Below are 6,852 nucleotides of genomic sequence, written 5' to 3' on the forward strand. Positions count from 1 at the left end.
CGGGCCTCTCACTGTTGTGGCCTCTCCCGTTGCGGAGCACAGGCTCCGGACGCACAGGCTCAGTGGCCATGGCTCACGGGCCCAGCTGCTCTGCGGCATGTGGGATCTTCCCGGACCGGGGCATGAACCCGTGTCCCCTGCATCGGCAGGCGGATTCTCAACCACTGCGCCACCAGGGAAGCCCTGTCTTTCTTTTATAGATGAGCAGTCAGAAGTAAACAGAGGTTACATAACTTGCCCAAGATCACCAAATTCTGAGTGGTGAAGTTGGGATATAGACTGTGGCAATCTGATGCTGGCCCTGTGCTCTTAACCAGGATCTACCTGACAGGTAGTCAGAGGAGAGACAGAGGACACTCCCAAGGAATGGGATTAAATTTGTGGTCAAGCTCCTTCAAAACTTTTATAAACGGCAACTTGTTTTTTTTCCCCCAAGACATGATGAGTTAGTTTTACTTTTTTGCTTAAATGAGAGCTTAAAGCAAAGGGTGACATCCAGAAAAGCAACCTTGGAGACTGTCCTTGCCTGATTTCTTGGGGATGAAGGAGTTGCAGTTCCATTTTCAGGATGAAAAACACACACGTGGATCATAGCACCCTGGAAAATTGGGGAAGAGATTCTGGATTCTGCACCAAGCTGGTCCAGTCTGCATGGGAGAATCTTGTCAGCTGGACTTTTCTATTTCCAGAATATGTTGAAGAAGGGATTATGTTTTAAAATTCTCCTCTATTATTGATATAATACATATTAGTTTTAAGAAATTTGAAAAATACAGAAAAACCTATAAAGAAAAGTACTCTTTTAATCTCACTGCCCAGAGATAACACTGTTTACATGTCAGTGCATTTCCTTTGGGTCTTGAATCTTTGATTAGAAGAATCCGTCAAGGGGCTTGTCTGTTTTGGGGTCTGTCTGTGACCTTGTCTTTCACTGTCTCTTTCTTCCTGTGATGTGTGGGGTATGTATGTGCATCTGTCTCTTCTGTCTCTGTCTCACAGTCACACCCCGAAATCCCATCGGAGACACTGCTCAATTCTGATGGGAAGCCCCTTTGATTCGGTCTGGCTTTGGTACCTTTCTGCCAAGTTTGGGGCTCGAGATCTCTACTCTTGGGGATTTAGACACGAGTAAAGGATTGCTCTCCTTGGGCCTTTGCTCCATCCCTCCCAATCAATAATTAATCAGTACTGAGTTGATCTCATTAGCTATTCACTGCCCGCCCCCCCCAACCGCAACCCAAGCTGGCTAATGACAATGCTTTTAATTAATATGAGGCAGATTAAAACTCATTACAACAAGGTTATTGGTAATGAGATAATCATAAGGCAAGTTACTGAGCTGGGAGTGAAAACAAAGTTGGAGGAGGGGCAGAGAGACACTGCCAGGCGTTCCTGCCGTGTTTTGGCAGGAACGAAAGGGGGAGTGTGGGGACTCTGCAGTGAGGACACGCGGCAGTGACATACCCAACTAGCTCGTGAAACCAGGTGCTGGGTAAGGGCGGGACTCGGGTCCAGTGAGCAAATGGGTGGGCAGTGTTAGGGCAGTAACAAGTGTTGAGAAGCAAGAGCTGGTGGATTGAATTAAGAATATGTAGTTTATGACCTGATGAATAAGGAGCACAAGCCTCCTACATGCGGTTGGCTGGTAGCTCCCTCAGCATCCAAGCTTCCACTGGGGAAGTGAAACGCAGTGGGTTGTTTTGATTGAAGGTACAGTTTAAATACACCCGCACAGAGGAAGTAGAGTCACAAGATTTATTATTACTTACAGATCCCAGAAGCAAGGATGCTCAGTGAGCTGGGGGAAGGGCAGTCCTCCATCCCAGGTACCAGCAAGCAGGAGGTGAATGCTGAAAGAGGGAGTTTGCACTCAGCCGGGAATTTCTTGAAATTCTGAGTGGGACCTGCCTTCTGATCCCAAAGGATGGTGGAGCTGTAGGAGCTGGAGCTAGAAAGGGACGCTGGAGACCAGAGTGCCTGCTCTGTTATGCAGCATCTGTGTCTTTTGGCCTTAAAAGAACATTTACACCCTTTGGTTAGTGGCAATGGCCCTCACCCCCATGTGACTCTGTGCTAATGACAATGCTTTTAATTAATATGAGGCAGATTAAAACTCATTACAACAAGGTTATTGGTAATGAGATAATCATAAGGCAAGTTACTGAGCTGGGAGTGAAAACAAAGTTGGAGGAGGGGCAGAGAGACACTGCCAGGCGTTCCTGCCGTGTTTTGGCAGGAACGAAAGGGGGAGTGTGGGGACTCTGCAGTGAGGACACGCGGCAGTGACATACCCAACTAGCTCGTGAAACCAGGTGCTGGGTAAGGGCGGGACTCGGGTCCAGTGAGCAAATGGGTGGGCAGTGTTAGGGCAGTAACAAGTGTTGAGAAGCAAGAGCTGGTGGATTGAATTAAGAATATGTAGTTTATGACCTGATGAATAAGGAGCACAAGCCTCCTACATGCGGTTGGCTGGTAGCTCCCTCAGCATCCAAGCTTCCACTGGGGAAGTGAAACGCAGTGGGTTGTTTTGATTGAAGGTACAGTTTAAATACACCCGCACAGAGGAAGTAGAGTCACAAGATTTATTATTACTTACAGATCCCAGAAGCAAGGATGCTCAGTGAGCTGGGGGAAGGGCAGTCCTCCATCCCAGGTACCAGCAAGCAGGAGGTGAATGCTGAAAGAGGGAGTTTGCACTCAGCCGGGAATTTCTTGAAATTCTGAGTGGGACCTGCCTTCTGATCCCAAAGGATGGTGGAGCTGTAGGAGCTGGAGCTAGAAAGGGACGCTGGAGACCAGAGTGCCTGCTCTGTTATGCAGCATCTGTGTCTTTTGGCCTTAAAAGAACATTTACACCCTTTGGTTAGTGGCAATGGCCCTCACCCCCATGTGACTCTGTGTGTGTGTGTGTGTGTGTGTGTGTGTGTATTTAATTAGAAGCTGGTTGAAGGTGACTTTGGGGCTTCTTTTGTTGAGATGTGGGTGCCATTTGCAGTAGATGCTGGTTCAGCTTCATGAATGATGGTTTTGTGAGTGTGTGACCCAAGGTTGTCATCAGTCTACATTTATAGCTCATGCATGGCTTGCCCTGGGGTACACAGAGTCTACAGGGGACACACATGGTCTCTGTCCCCAGTGGCTGATGTGCCAAGTAACCAGTGAGTCAGCAGTAGACCAGCCTTCCTGGGCTTGTGTGACCAGAGAGGGCTCTCTGCATTGCCCAGACAGTGTCCTGAAGGTGACCATCACTTTGTGCCAAGAGACACCCTGCCCAGGACTGGCTCAGGCCACAGGTGAGGGGCAACAGAGCCCTGGCTCTGCTCCGTGGTAGGAGGGCTTGTTAGGGTGAGGCTAATGCTTTCTGAGGGCTGCCAGCAGCAGAGATAAATGCAGATGTGAATCCAGGCTAAAGAAAATGGTGGAGCAGGTCTTCAGCATCTCTCTCACACACACACACACACACACACACACACACACACAGATGCATGTTGTTATGTTGTTCTCTCGATCTGAAATGCCCTCCTTTTTTATTCTAATCTTTTCAGGTTCAATTTCAGGGGCTAATCCTATGTATCAGCCAGGGACTAGTCATACCTATAATTCAAATATAAAGACTTATTCACTAGGAAAAGGTAGTTAACTCCTAAAGGAGTAAAAGAAGATTCTAAAGGTGCAGAAGTAGTAAATGCATAAAGCACCTGCTCCCTCTAGGGCTGAGGGGGTGGTGAACAAGAATAGAGCTAAAGACTCAGCTGGGGGCCTCCCACCTGCAAGGCTGGGATGCTGGGCTGCCCTGGTGATGAGACGTGATGGCAGGCATGGTCCATGGGAACAGACTGCCAGGTGGCAGAGAAATTTGTAGGAGGGTGTGACCTGGAGCTAGTGTGTAGGAGCCGCCTGCTGGGTGGTCAGAACACTTGCTGGAAGGTATGGGGCCTGAGTTGGTCCACAGGAGGGGCCCATCAGGTAGTGGAGAAATTTACAGAGGGTGGGCTGGTCCGTGAGGGCCCCCAAAGTGGTCACCCCCAAGCCACTACCCACTGGCTGATGAGCTGAAAACAGTGCACAGGGACAATAAGGGAGCCTCCTTGTGCTGTGGCCTTGCAGTGTCCCCCAGAACCCCCTGTTGACAAAGCCTAATAGCGACCCATCTGACAAAGGAGAAATGACACAGGGTCTAGCACCAGTATCACAGCGCACGGCAAAGAAGCGTGGATTTGCAGCTTAGAGGCCCTGTGTTCCTGAGCTGCACGCACCCCGCTTCTCCCCAGGAGCCAAGCCTCTCTAATTCCAGCCCTTTTGTTTCTCTCCTCTGTGAGCTCCGTGGTCCTCAGTGTGATCCTGCTACCACGTGTCATTCTCTGTGTGTGAGTGGCTCTGTCACGTCTCCCCACGAGGTGGAAGGCGTGGGACTCAGTCGGCCCCCAGTGAATACACAGTGGTTGATGTCTTTCCTGGGAGGGGCAGAGACAACGGGGTGTGTCCTCACTCCGCCTTCCAGTCCTCTGCCTTGACCCTGCAGTGGCTTTGGCGTGAGGGCTGAGCATGCCTCCTTGGGGGAGTGGGCAGCTGGGTGCCAGGGCAGCCTCACCGGGAGTCTCTGGTGGGACCTGGGTTCCGGTCACACTGTACCTTAGGACAAATGGATTGTGGATGACTTGCTGGCCGCCTCTTATTCGGCAGGGTGGGAATTGGGGTTGATGATTTTGAGCTGTAAAGAGTCATTTGTTCATAACAGCCTGGACTCATGGAGGGTGGGGAAACGCCCAGTTCCATATTTGACCGTGTTTGCCTTCTTTCTCACTTCCTCCGAACTTGAGTGTGGCCTTGGACAGTAGTGACTGTCTACCATCTGACACCGGCCAGCTCAATTCCCAGTCCACCCCCCTGCTGCCCCCACGGGCCTTTTACTCATCCAGGGAAATGTGTTCTCTCCCCACACCCACCCCGCCTTAATTCTTAGAGTCAATTCCCTTCTCTTTGCACCCTCCTGTCAGGGAAAAAAGACTCTCCTTGTCCTAGTTTGGACCAGGTGTCCACACTGAGGCTGGAGCACTCTGTTCAGGGGGATAGAGTCATGTGGACATAGGCTTCCCCAGTAGTGGGTTGGGGCGGGATGCAGAGGTGTCCAGCAGAGCCCTTGAGGGCCTAAGGACAGCTTGCGTGTGCCTGGAGTGTGGGGCATCCCTCCGCTATAGAGGGAGTGGATAGATGGCTCCCTGGCTGCTGGGACCAGGGTGTTCAGGGCTGCAGTGTTCTCTTCTTAATTCCTAAGGTAACGGTTTTCTGTATGGTTCACTCAGCAGCTAATTATGTAGGATCTTTGAACGTTTCTTCCATCTTTGTTGCCAACGGTTATTTATCTCTTTATGTGGTTTATTGCCTCCAGTACACACTTAATTGTGTCAGCATCCTTCATAGCACTTAAGAGAGTGTAAGTCCATCCTAGATATTCACTCTCCCGGTTGACTTATGGGTGGAAGAAGGTACCAGTTTCCTACAGGCCACTGGGCTCCCTTGTCTGTTGTGTGTGCCCATGGCTTCATCCTGCTTCAGGAACTGTAGCTCCAGGAAGGCAGGACCCTCAAAATTCCAAGACCCTCAGCTGAGCTGGGGTGATGACTGGGGATGTGTAGCCTGGGGGTGGATGGGGGCCACCTCCCACTCTGGAAGGATAGGTGGGCATCAGGCTGCAAGTTAAGGCCGGCTTGTCCTGCACAGCCTGCCCTGCTGCCTACCCAATGTGCCTGATGCTCCCTGTAAAGTTTTCCTTCAGTTAACAGGAGACCCCTGCTAAAGTTTGCTGCGTTAAAGAGCTCTAGGTTTGAAGTGTTTTCTAGACCTTCCTTTGACATTTGTTAGCTATTTCTTTTCTTTTTCTTTTTTTTTTTTTTCTGGCGTTACGTGGGCCTCTCACCGCTGTGGCCTCTCCCGTCCCGGAGCACAGGCTCCGGACGCGCAGGGTCCGCGGCTCACTCTACCCGGTGGCGGCCACTGGCCAGCCCCCAGCACCACACCCCAGACTCCACGGCGAACCCATGGCGCCGGCCGGCCGGTGTTTCTGTTCCCCAGATGGGGGCCTGAGCCTGTCTACACCTCACGTTGTGTGGACTCAGCACTAAAAAAGTGGAACCAGGGACATGCTGGCTACTCCTCCGTGCAACGGAATTTGATGGCTTTATTTTTTTATTTTTTTTATTTTTTCTTTTTGCGGTACGCGGGCCTCTCACTGTTCTGGCCTCTCCTGTCGCGGAGCACAGGCTCCGGACGCGCAGGCTCAGCGGCCATGGCTCACGGGCCCAGCCGCTCCGCGGCACGTGGGATCCTCCCGGACCGGGGCGCGAACCCGCGTCCCCCGCATCGGCAGGCGGACCCTCAACCACTGCGCCACCAGGGAAGCCCCTGTTAGCTATTTCTTGATAAGCAAAACATCTGAGTTTCTTATCCTTAAAGATACCAATACTTGCCTCCCTAAATTGTTGTAAGGATTAAAAAAATAATGAATATGACCATGTTTAAAAATTGTAGACCTCCAAACAAACAGATAGTATTATTAGTATGACTGAGGGGTGGGTGACAAATGCGTGAACTCAGTGTGTCCTCGAATGAATCATAAGTAGATTAGAATTGGTTGAAAGCCTTGGACAAACGCTAGTTTCTGAGGGAGTGGGACTCGGACCAGGTAGGTTTTGAAGGAAAGGCGATCAGAAGCATCGGGCCATGTCAGGAGGCTGGCTGCAGTTTGAGAGTGGAATTGACTGCTCTGGGTACCAGGAGACTGAAGGTGAATGGCGGGGTGTGTGTGTGTGTGTGTGTGTGTGTGTGTGTGTGTGTGTGTGTGTGTGTGTGTGT

The 6,852-nt window shown here is 50.9% G+C and overlaps 1 protein-coding gene across 6 annotated transcripts in view; it reads left to right on the plus strand.

The window, feature by feature from the left end:
• ADCK1 (aarF domain containing kinase 1) overlaps positions 1-6,852 on the plus strand; it is a 115,185-nt gene that overhangs the window by 41,373 nt on the left and 66,960 nt on the right. The window lies entirely within an intron of this gene.

Source organism: Physeter macrocephalus, chromosome 11 (assembly GCF_002837175.3).
Source record: "Physeter macrocephalus isolate SW-GA chromosome 11, ASM283717v5, whole genome shotgun sequence".
Taxonomy (NCBI): Eukaryota; Metazoa; Chordata; class Mammalia; order Artiodactyla; family Physeteridae; genus Physeter; species Physeter macrocephalus.